The sequence below is a fragment of the Hippocampus zosterae genome, chromosome 15 (genome assembly GCF_025434085.1).
Source record: "Hippocampus zosterae strain Florida chromosome 15, ASM2543408v3, whole genome shotgun sequence".
Lineage (NCBI taxonomy): Eukaryota > Metazoa > Chordata > Actinopteri > Syngnathiformes > Syngnathidae > Hippocampus > Hippocampus zosterae.
Genome location: NC_067465.1, coordinates 2,698,793 through 2,711,221, shown reverse-complemented (window position 1 = coordinate 2,711,221; position 12,429 = coordinate 2,698,793). Strand labels below are relative to the sequence as shown.

The 12,429-nt window shown below is 43.2% G+C and overlaps 1 protein-coding gene across 1 annotated transcript in view; it reads right to left on the bottom strand.

The window, feature by feature from the left end:
* Positions 1–12,429, bottom strand: part of eif2b3 (eukaryotic translation initiation factor 2B, subunit 3 gamma) — a 57,527-nt gene that overhangs the window by 27,997 nt on the left and 17,101 nt on the right. Inside the window, exon 2 of the mRNA XM_052087291.1 lies at positions 11,109–11,213. The gene's annotated coding sequence lies outside the window, so the exon portion shown is untranslated. The remainder of the gene's footprint in view (positions 1–11,108; positions 11,214–12,429) is intronic.

Below are 12,429 nucleotides of genomic sequence, written 5' to 3'. Positions count from 1 at the left end.
CTCCATCGTGTATGATGATATGGTTTGGATAGAACTCGCCAGGACATTGTTGGAATTTGGTCTGACCGATTGGAAGGACATTTTGCAGCTTTGTGCCTTTGACTTGAATGTTTTTGCTCCGTTTGACTTCAGTGGCCAGAATTTGTTGGAGAATGGAAGCAATGGAAAAGGAACATATCACAATCATGTGAGGTTTTTCCATGTTAAAAAAAAAAAAAGACTGAAACATGAATGCCACTTCAGCTTTATACAAGGTTGGTCTTGATTTATGCCATCTGCTACCCCTCCCTCCCACCAACGTTACCTAATGATGGGTTTCATTTGAATACATGAAAATGACTGTGCTCACTTCTCCAACAATAATATAAAAAAAAAGAGGCTTGAGCGTGACTTTATGGGCAGGGAGGACACACTCTAGCTTTAAATGTCCCCGTGTATCTACCCAATGTATATACATTGGCTCACACCCGTTACTTCAAACTCAAAACACACAAATCTTTGAGTTTCGGCGAGACAGAGGGAGGAAAGTACAGTTTGAAAAGGAGGCTTGTTAGATTCCTCTTTGAAATAGTCGTTTGTAATCAAGGCCGATGATCAATTTAGTGCTTTCGACACCAGGAAGAATCCACTATGTTAGTATTTGGTTTCAAGGAAGGTAGCGGAGGAGATCCATCACAGCTCCAGTGAAGACACTTTTAGAGGGCTTTGTAACCCGCTGGTGTTCACTTTGCTTCCCATGTGGCAATATTATCACATGCTGTCAGGAAAGATCGACGCAGATACAGATGCAGCGAGAGAACTGGAGTACACACAGCCAATTATTTTCACTGCCGCCCATTAAAATTTTATCCTCCGTTCCAGAGCGGCGAGGGAGGTGCTGCACCGCATGAGAGAATAAGCAGATTGACCGTCTCACGTCACGATCGCACACACATCTGCTTTGTTTTCATATTTAGTGGAAGTGCGGTCGGCGTGAAACTTGTCAAGCCTGTGAACGAGCTTTCAAGATGTGACAATTCAACATGACTGAATGCCAAAATGATTTTTTTTTTTAGTACTGTTGAAACTCAGAAGTGGAACACACTAAAAGGGAAAAAAATTGGAGTGTGAAGTCAACATTTTCTGGAAAATTGTGCCTCGAAAGACAACTTTAACCCGTCATCATCATTACGTCTGCTTTTACCTGATTGTCAACAAATGTTGTTACACTTTGGCTCAGTTATTGTGAGTTGGATTATCTCCATCTGTGTTTTAATTGGCCGTTGGCTTTTTTGGGGGTGCGGGGTGTATATTTTGTAATAAAATAAAGCCTCGTCTATTCAGGATTTGCTGTTGACAAATTCACCCAAGGGTTATTTTTCTGAGGAGACTATTGTCAGCTATTCACTGAAAAGGTCTTCGAAAAAAACTCACCTATTCGCAAATGCTCATGTATTTTTGACTAACTAGGCGAGTAGTAATGGGTGCAAGGGTGTTGCAGTGATACATTTCCACTGGTCTTAGATCTTTGTATGGCAAGGAGGAGTTTAGCCTACATTGTTCGAGGAAGTTATGGAGTCTTTGCCGCATATGGAGTTTTTTTGCTCTGCTGAATGACGATTAAAAAGCTCAAGCTAACAAATGATGGAGTTCTTGTGATTACTCCACAATTTCTATTTCTACAGGTTCATTTGTTTAAATACCAAATATTCTGTAAGTCATTTCTTTTTATGTGTAATGTTGTAAGATGAGTTTTTTTTTTATTTGCAGTTGAAAGTATTAACATACGTTTTTTTTTTTTTAACTAATCAAAGGCGAGATTATAGACCGAAAATTTGCAATGCACTCGTTGGGACACTGAAACTTAGATCTTGACATTGGGGTTCCCCTAATACTTGACGCCCAAAAAATAATCACATGAGAATGTTTTGTGGCTCAGTAGCAGACCTGCCATCAATCACTTCTTCAAACCTCCCGCGTAGAGGAAATCACAAAGGGGAAGATCAAAAGAATTCTTTTTTTTTTAACATCCTGTAGCCATGCAAAGGGACATAAAGAACTCGTCTATAATTTAAGAAATTCTGTCGAGGAATTGTGTCTATCAGAGGGATAGTTGGGTTTGTGCCACCTATAATTTTGCCTAAATTAGAACAAACGGGCTTGAATGATGGCTGGCGTTCAAACGCTTTGTTAAAAGTATTTTAATCTTTAACAGGGGGGAGGGGGTGGGGGGGGGCTAGTCTAGCTATATGTTTAAAAAAAAAAAAGAGTGGAGCAAGAAAGCCAATTTTAGGCAGAAGAACCAGGGAAAGAGCACCATCTAACGGGGCTTGGAGGTAATGACCATTGTTTAAAACTCCCACGTGATGAGATGTCTGAAATTAAGTCAGGAAAAACGACAACTTCAAGTCCAACAGAATTCATCTTTCACAAGAGTCCTTTTGTGAGGGAGCAGATGATTCGGCGTAAAATGCATCGTTCCCTTTGGGAATCCGTTTTTTTTTTTTTTTCCAGAAGGCCGTCTGCTGCTTGATTTTCAAGATAGAGAGTGGGGTTCAGTGGACATGATGCGAGGTGACCTTTGCGACCTTCCAGCCTTTCAGCGTGCCATCACAATGTCGCCCACTGAGATGAAGGGCAGCAGGACAAGTCGCAAGTGATGGTTACGTAGATCTACTCTATGTCCACATGTACACGTTTAGGATTCATCAGGTTTGTTTTCCTCACTGTGGTTTGTGATGACCAAAGAGGCACCCTTCCACCCCTTAGGAAAAAAAATAAACACTTAAAAAAACTTTTTTCAGTCAGCAAATGCGTGCTCTAGAGACAGCAGGTGGCACCAAAAGGTTATTTTAGCCAGTTGGGGATCAGTTTTGGGAAATGGCACCCTACCATTAATGACAAATGAAGGGAAAAGGGCAATCAAACTTGTTGATCGATTGTTAGGTTGGTGTGAAGTAAGGCCTAAACTGAGCATGTGCAAAGTGAATCAGGTGATTCCTAATTTGTTCCTGATTGGAGCAATCGCACGCGTTACAACTTCCCTAGAGCTGCAATGAATCCATACGAATTGTTTGTTTTTGAACATTTATTTAGGCAAATCTTTGATGTGCAATCGATTTTAATGGACTCATTATTTAAGATGTTTTGTTTTATTTTTACTCAAAGCGCATCATGTTGCTCTATTTTTGAGGGCTGTAACATCTGACGAGCAATTGGTCCTTCTAACTACTGCATTTTAATTTGGGACATTTCGGTGGGGCTCGAAAATGTGTCTTTTTTTTAGGTGGTACTTGTAAAAAGTTTGAGAACCACAGACTATCTTTGGCTGTCTAGTGATTTCAGGAGTTGGTCCCACCCAGTTTCCATGTGGACAAATTTGTGACTAAAAACATTGGCTCTTTTCAAAATACCCTTGTTTGTGTGAACACGGCCTTATTATGGAATTGAATGGACACACACAATGCACCCTCCCAACACGTACACATGCATGCACAGCAAGTCACCACATCCTCCTCTAGATCCAAGCCAAAAGCGATGCAACTGCTACTTCATTGTCAAGCCCCCTGACCCGCGCTCCCCCCTTTTTTTTTCCTCCCTTACCCCCCGCCCCCCCTAATGTCTTCCCCAATTCTTGCTAGCTGGCCCCCGCTCTTTTCTCCTGGTTGCCACGGAGACAGCTAACAAAGCCATCACTTTTACCAATTTCCTCAGAGACAGGTGCTGGCACAATGACTGCTTCCTCGCTTTCTGAAAGGGGAAGGGGCAAGAGGGGTGCATGGGAACGCCAGGCGGACACTCTGAGGGCTGTCCAAGTGTCCTCCTCCCCGGGTCCCGCAGAGAAAAAAAGGCTAATTTGTTGTCCCTGTTTTCCCAGGGAGGGGGGATGCGGGAGAATGAGAGCGAGGCTGGATAGGGGGTGGGGGGGGGGGGGGGGGGGGCAAGGCAAGGCTTTGGCTATATGCAAGAAGGGCGTCAAAACAGACCGCCTAATATCAGTCTCGAACTCGCTTGTTGCTGCCAAATGGAAGCAAAGCGTTCCTTGGTCTCCTCCAGTTTCTTCTTGATCTCATTGCTCACTGGAACAATGGCCAGTCATGGCATCATGACTGTGAGATGTTTCAATTTAGCTTTCAGCGAGCCGTGGCCCCGTCCAAGCCCCCACCACCCTTGTTGTTAAAGAGGATCTGGTTTAAGTCTACTTGTTGAACAAAAGTGCTCTCAGAGTGCATAGTTTTTACATGATGTCCAGTGGTGCCTTGAGATACAAGTTTCATTGGTTTCAGGACCACGCTCTTAACATTTTTGTTTTTTCATGAGAAAAATAGCACTTGGTAATATGATCCATATCGTACAGACATCCTTGAATAGAATTACAAAAAAATAAGAATTTAACAGGTTTTGTCACACTTTCTCCTTCAATGCACATTGTGTTGCTCATTCTAGTGTGCACGCCTGAGCCACCAGGGGGCAGTATCGCACAGATATTTGGATATACTGGACTGCAGGCGCAGCTCCTCTCCCAGCTAATCGGTATGGCAGGAGTACCATTCTTTCTTCGCAGAGGACAAAGAATATACCATCAACCTCTTAAATTAAGGCCTATGTCATATTTTGACCAAAACATCTCTGCTAAAATCAGCTACATCCTTCATTAAACTCTACGTTGTGTTGTTGCGTTTTTCTATGTTTTGTGGGGAAAAAAATCAAAAAATGACTTGATTTTTTTCAGGGAAGGAGTCGATGTGTTTTGTTTTATTATCTGCCTTGAAGTCTTTAGTTTAGTTTTCAGATATCCATCATTTCAAGATTAACAACCCCGCCATATTGAAGCTAATTGTTAGCACATGTGCCTATGGTGTTTCCCATTGTAAGAATTAAGCTAGCAGAGGCTATATAGTCATCTTGAATACACAACATGTACGCTCTTTTGTTTTATGTTGAGTTTGATAGGAACCATACTCTTCAAGCTGCTTATTATTGCCGTTTGAGTTGAATTAACTCCGCTTTCAAGCTTGCTAAAAAAAAACAAAAAACGTAAGGTCACTCAAGGCACCACCGCACTTGTAATGGTGAACATCTGTCTGGATTTAAGTAAGTCCTTAACTTTTACCATTAATAAAAGAGTCACACGATAAACAAGAGCAGTCGGAAAACGTAGGTGCAAAAACTGAACCTGTAGACTATTTACAGTTGAGGAGAAAAGCTTTTGCGAGTTCAGTGACTCATGTTGTATCCCGTCTGTGGGTGATTTTTTTGACTCTGGCACTGCATATTAATACACATAGTCATATGCCGCAAATGTACATGGTTTTATAGCTTGTTACAAATTTAAATGTGAAATATACAGTCATCTTCGAATTACTGGACATTCATTTTTTAATGCAGAGCGGCTGAGCAATACCGGTCTTGATAGAATTTTCATGAAAAATGGCCTTGACAACTTGTTGGCATCGTTTATTCCACTAGATGTCAGCATAGCCAAATTATAGAGGAAACCGTGAGCTACCACAACATTTTCAGACCGAAACATTGCGGTCACAAAGTAGAAAATAAATTAAAAGTGAGGATTTAGAGCCCCTCCTCCCCCCCATTCATGTCTTTCAGATGAACAAAATGTCCTCATCATTGTCAGCATCATTTCCAAGTTACTTTGGGTGATATTCCGGAAGGCCTCCAACACGAATACATCTGGTAAATAGATCCCATCTACTCTTAAACTCATATTAAGTCTGATGCATGAGTCACTGCATTTTGCTACACAGTGATTCTTTGCCCTGGTTCCAGTATAGAGCTGATCATAACAAATGCCGATTCAATGTTTTGCTCACAATTTCCTGATAGCTCTCATAACTCCTATTTTTTAAAAAACGGACTATTTTATACATGTTATGTTATTACTTATGTTATTACACTTTTGGGGCAACACGTATAGCCCGTTAACGAGAGACCAAAGAGTTTATAGAGACAGAGCACTAATGCATGTCATACAATGGAAAGCCCAGTAGTGTAAACCTTAAGTGCATATTTGACCCCGCAGTGGGATGCACTGATGACAGACAGACAGACAGACAGTGTGGATCTGGAGAGAGATCTTAACTGACGACACGCACGTGCACACACACACTGGAGAATGAAGCCAAGTTTTGGTTGACGGGATTATTAGACGGGCCTTGAAGTTATTCGGCAGCTGCGTTATTTATTCTGCGCTTGCTTCGCCCAAATGCATTTACAGCTTTAATCCGGGTCGTTCTCGCGTGTGATGTAATTACTGATGCGCCTCCAAGCACTTTTCTTTGTGGATTTGAGTGTCAATTTTGCCTCTTTTTTTTCCTCCTTTAATCTACTTCTATTTAATCTATTTCTATCCTGTGTCCGTCGTGTTCGACTTGTGCGGCATTCTATTTTGGTGTAAGATGCACAGCAGGCAAGGGATTCACATTGTGACAAACTACAAAGTACTTCACACTGCTGTATTATTGACAAGGCAATCATGGCCGCTATTAAACAAGTGACAGGTGTGGAAACAAGTTAGTAGCCGAAATGAATCCACCAGAATTTGGTCTAAAAGACAAGCATACAATGACCCTATTTTTCCCTAAAAGCATTCCATTTTCTCAAAAGCTGACGGTGCGCCTTATAACCCGGTGCACCTTATAGAGGGATCAATATTCTGATTTCTTGGACGTAGTATTTGAAATGTTCTATAAAGCGCTTTGTTACAGCAGTTGCAAAAGCTCTATATAAATAAATCTGTATTACATTCATTGCATGTGTCTTATACTCTATAAGTGCCTTATAGTGCGGAAAATACGGTCTATTTATTATGGAAATGATGTGACGTTCCGGCTCATTGAACAAATCGGGTCACTTTTAAGTCCAGGTACCATTATCTTCCGTACCGCTCGATCCTCACTAGGGTCGCGGGGGGTGCTGGAGCCCATCCCAGCCGTCTCCGGGCAGTAGGCGGGGGACACCCTGAATCGGTTGCCAGCCAATCGCAGGGCACACAGAAACGAACCACCATCCACGCTCACACTCACACCTAGGGACAATTTAGAGTGTTCAATCAGCCTGCCATGCATATTTTTGGAATGTGGGAGGAAACCGGAGCACCCGGAGAAAACCCACGCAGGCCCGGGGAGAACATGCAAACTCCACACAGGGAGGCCGGAGCTGGAATCGAACCCGGTACCTCTGCACTGTGAAGCCGACGTGCTAACCACTGGACTACCGGGCCGCCATTATTTAAAAAAAAATGTTACCATGGCACCATCGTCATGATTATTTACTGTACATTAATTAAATGCTGGTCTTTAGTTGAAATAATGGGTACTTACTTAAAATATTTGTGCAATATTGTCTTATAGAGTCTCTCGCAGGTTGATTGCATATCTCTGCATCAACAGGAAGCAGAAGATGCCGCTTGAGTGACACACCAGAAACAACAAACAGGATGTTTTCGATTTTTATCAGGAACATTGAGCAAATTACACAGCGTTGTGGTTTACGCGTTTTTTTTTTTTTTGATTCCGGCAGTGTTTCGGCTTGATTTCCACCTCGTGTTTTTTTTTTTTTTTAATCTTGAGTCTTCATTTCTTTCCATGACAACATATCGTACGTATTTAGAGTCGATCTTTTCCGAATGCTGTATCCGTAGCTAATGACTGAGGGGTAGTATTACGTAGAAGGGAGAATTCTGCGATATTAAATGTCTGAATACACACCTTTTTTCTTTCTTTTTTTTTGTCAAACACAAAGGCACTTTGTCGGAATTAAGATGCAGGTGACGGCCGATTCAATCGGATATCTTGATTGCATTGTCCTCTCTGTCGTATTACACTACGTCATAATGTGCACACGTAACACAAATATTTTGTCAACAGGCAGCAGTTGGCCCCGAATCTGAATCAAAGATTACATTTGTTCCAAATCCAAGGTCGGATTACATTTACTTAAAATATATATTTTTGTGTGGATTAAGTCAGGGAGGTTGCGATGCTCTCGTACCTATTTCAGCCTACATCCTCTTCGTGTGGACTGCTCTTTCCTGTAAACTGCGATTATATAACACCCTCAGATAGTATTTTTTTGTCAAACGCTAGCTAGCGTACGCTAGCAGTAAGAGCTTTTCACTGGACTGGACCCGATTATGCAAAGGGTCTCTCGTACAATATTATGCTTCATCAAGGGCGATGCCTTTTTGACGAAAATAATACTGAGCATATTCCATGCGAGTACGGTGGCATAAATGTGCTCTGATTTCGAGGTAGCTTAGCCACACTGTGGCAGAGGAAGCAGGATGTTTAAAGGTCAAGGAGTGAGGCTCGGTCGGTGACGTGCGCGGGTTTCGCTCCACGTCTGCCTTTTTTTGCTTTTTATTTTTTCTCAGAAATTTCACGCCGCTTCTTGCGTCGAGATTTTTATCGTGAAGAGTACTACAGGATGTAGAGTCGGACCCGCCGCGTTTCAGTCATCAATTAGCTGTAGAGCACTTTTGTATTGGTGGATAATCACGTTTTGGGAGAGATTCAAGACATGACTTGGCTATGTTTAGACTTTTAGAATTTAGAATTTTCGGATCGAGACTCGGATCGAGAATATGTCTGTGGATTTGCGATATGTGACCGTTTTCAGAATATGGGTCGAAGCCTAATAGTTATAGGCCAGTGAAAGGATCACCGAGTGGGGTTTAAAAAATGCGAATGGAATGAAGGGAAGAAGCGAGAACCTGGTATCTTTCTTGCTTCACCAATCTGCAATCCAATCAGACGAATGACGCAGGAAGACGAGACGATGCCACTCAAGCATACGCTATACCCTCTGCCGCACACACACACACACGCACACACACACACACTGCGTATTGCAATAACCTCAAAGCCTCCAGCAGAATTTTGCAAACCACCCACAGCAACTCTCAAAAGCCTCTTTGTGCTTCTCTCTCCTTCCCACTCCTTTTCCTTTCTTTGCTTCTGACACCCCCCCCCCCCTCGAGCCTTGTGTTCCCTCCATCCATTTTTAATTATAGAACATCCTTCTATTAAAAAAAAAAACACACTTCCTGTTAATAAATTGCATGTGTGCCGTTTCTCCGGTGGGAGGGGTTGGGGGTGGGCATTCAAAACGAAGGTACAGTTGAGATTATTGCATTGACAGATGAGGCCTTGTTAAATTTATGTTGGGGGAGGGGGGGGCAGGGGGGGTTGCCTTTGGAGTGCCTCGTTAAACGTTCGGTATGTTTTTGATGCAACATGAAATTACATCTGGGTCTTATCACTTCTCGTAATAATGTTTCATTTCCTCAAATAGCCGCTCCTCCGCTAATAGAAGCCATTGCTCGATTAGTCATCGGGACATAAATAAATGCCAGAAATAAAATAATCATGTACTGTTACTATCCCATTTCGCGTTTTGTTAGCATGAAGCTAAAGAAACTCATTTAAAGCGCTTCGGTGTGTTTTCTTTTGAAATACAATTTAATTTCATCTCGGTTTTATGTGTAATGAGTCGAGAGAAGTGGTCTCGAGTCATCATCGGCCAAATCATTCTGTTGTCTCCTCGTCTTGCCTTTGCTTTCCACTTCAAGCTAATCCCATTTTTCTGAACAGCCAGTAAATTGGATTCCCGATTGCCTTCTTAACTGGGCCGATTGTTATCCCCGACCTGTGATTGACTTGGAGTTACGCCATCATGATTATGCATGAAAAAAAAAATAAAGAGGCCTGCGTCCCACTAGTGTGCGCCCTTATTTTGTGCTACTGTTGAATGAAGGCCACATTTCTAGGTTAGGTATGAACCTCTTTATTCTCAGAAGAACGTCTTTGTTCCCCCAACAAACCATTTACATAACACGAAAGTCTAAATCTCCTCTCTATGCCCTCCTTTGTTTCTACGCATCCAGCGCTATATTGGTAGTCAAAACGGCCGTCTGACATACCCTACGAGGTTTAAGTGAGATTAAGATTCAGGGGAATATAAATGGTCTATATCTTAATTAATTATCCATCCATCCATCCATCCATCTTCTACCGCTTATCCGGGGCCGGGTCGCGGGGGCAACCGCTCTAGCAGGGAAGCCCAGACTTCCCTCTCCCTAGCTACTTCTTCCAGCTCTCCCCGGGGGATCCCGAGTCGTTCCCAGGCAAGCTGGGTGACATAGTCTCTCCAGCGTGTCCTGGGTCTTCCTCGGGGTCTCCTCCCGGTGGGACATGCCCGGAACACCTCACCAGAGAGGCGTTCAGGAGGCATCCGAATCAGATGCCCCAGCCACCTCATCTGGCTCCTCTCGATATGGAGGAGAAGCGGCACGACTCTGAGCCCCTCCCGGATGACCGAGCTTCCCACCTTATCTCTAAGGGAGAGCCCGGACACCCTGCGGAGAAAACTCATTTCGGCCGCTTGTATCCGGGATCTCGTTCTTTCGGTCTTAATTAATTAGTTTGGTCTTAATCCTTTGCGTTTAACATTGACGACATTATAAGGTTCTCCAAACAATTGCACTCAAACAATCTCAAATCATCTCTTTTGACCAGATTGACGCATACAAATTCTGATTGAGGACACCGTGGTAATTTTTAAAGTGACCAACAGGGGGACTCAAATCTTTTTTTTTTAGCTCAATCTGGCTAATTTTGCTCTGTCCAGGATAAAAAGCAAATAGTCTTCACACATGTTGCGCCACTCGAACACAAATCCCTCTGTGTCTCTTTATTAATATTAGTACTCCGATGCCATCCAAGTGTCACAAAAACTTCAAATAAGCGATCTCGCTCCTCAAGTAGCCCCATGAATAATTGATTCACAACTAACCGAAAATAGTGTGGCTTTGAAATGCCAGCGATCTAATTAGCGCGATCAAAGACACAGGATACAAACGCCCATTTTTTTTTTTTAAGGACCACAAAGCCCGCGCTATTGAAAAGCCAATAGAATCGGCAAATAAGCGACATCAATTCGGCTGAGGAGCACATTGGGAAAACAAATGAGGTTGGCCTTGCGAGTGCACAGAAACCGTGACCCGAGCGAGTATGCCGGCGAGCGCCAGAGAGAACAACGGCGGAGATTAGCCATGTGAAAAGAAGCTTGCCGCTCGTTCACGCACACACACACACGAACATACGGCTGACCTTTGAAGGAAGGTGACAGATGGGTCGTTCTGCGTCCAGGTCTTTGCTGACAGCTGTTCGGGGGAGGGGGGGGGGGAATCATAGGCGACCCTGGGGTCAGACATCCTTAAAAAGAACAGAAGGCAAGTAAAATTTGCATGCATGTATAGAAAAAGCGCACACGTGCTGGCAAGCAGGCGGCAAAATCGGACAGTATACATCATTTACATATTCATAAAGTTTTCTGCCTGCCGCTGTGATTTTGTTGGTCCAGCTGCCCCCCCCCCCACACTCCACCCAGCCAAGCCCCCCACCCGACCCTTCACCTGTTTGCTCCCCATTCAGCTTTTTTTAACTGCTAAACTCAATGAGAACTGCACCCATGCCACCGTTTGAGTATTCGCCGATACCAAGTACTCGGTCTGGGTGACATATCGAAATTGAGATATGAACATTCGAGATATTAAAATCGAAATGTGTTGCGTAAATCTCAGATGAAGCCGCCACGTTCCTTCTTCCAAGTTTGCTGTCGATCAACGGCTAAAAACCAGCAGATGACAATCTTCATCAACTGCCACCATCTTTTTGCGGATCAATAAAAGCCGGTCCATAAAACCCCATTTTGTCGCAATGGAGTGACAAACTTCCTTCTCTTGTTATTAAATATTGTGGGTGGTTGACTGCCACTCACATCACTTCGTATCTTCATTTAACGGACACTTGGGAGCAATTTGATTGCCGTCACGGCTCAATTAAATGAACATAGGGGAGTCCGCCACTTCTCTTGGTTCCTTTGTGTGACGGGTTTCCCTGCGAGCAATAAATATCGATTGGCCGGGATCCTGTAAGAACGCTTCGAGACCGATCGCGACCGACCAATCCATATCAGTCCCAGTGCGGTGATCGTGATGGGGTGAGAGAGGAGTGTCATTTGGATCGTCTCGGAAGATTCTTCTCATGTTAACAGGAGTAGGGGTATTGGGGCGGGGGAGGGGGGGCGTCGACTTTTTGCTCTACATTTGAAAATGACGTTAACGTACGACACAACTGAACTTTTGTGATGTCTTCCTGCAAAGGCACGATGCAAAACACCACGGGCGGGCTAACGAATAGCATTTGCAAGTCTCAGTTACAACAATATAACAATACAACAGCAATACATATGGAAAGACATAGCATTACTCACACGCATATATTCTTTATCCTCTGTGAAAAAAGGGTCACTTAACAGTACTTGTGAACGTCTCCTTCATTCTATTTAATTATGTTATTACGATTTTATAAATGGTACCATAAAGTTTGTGTCATTGGTGTCCGCATAAAAAATAAAGCCATAAAAGCA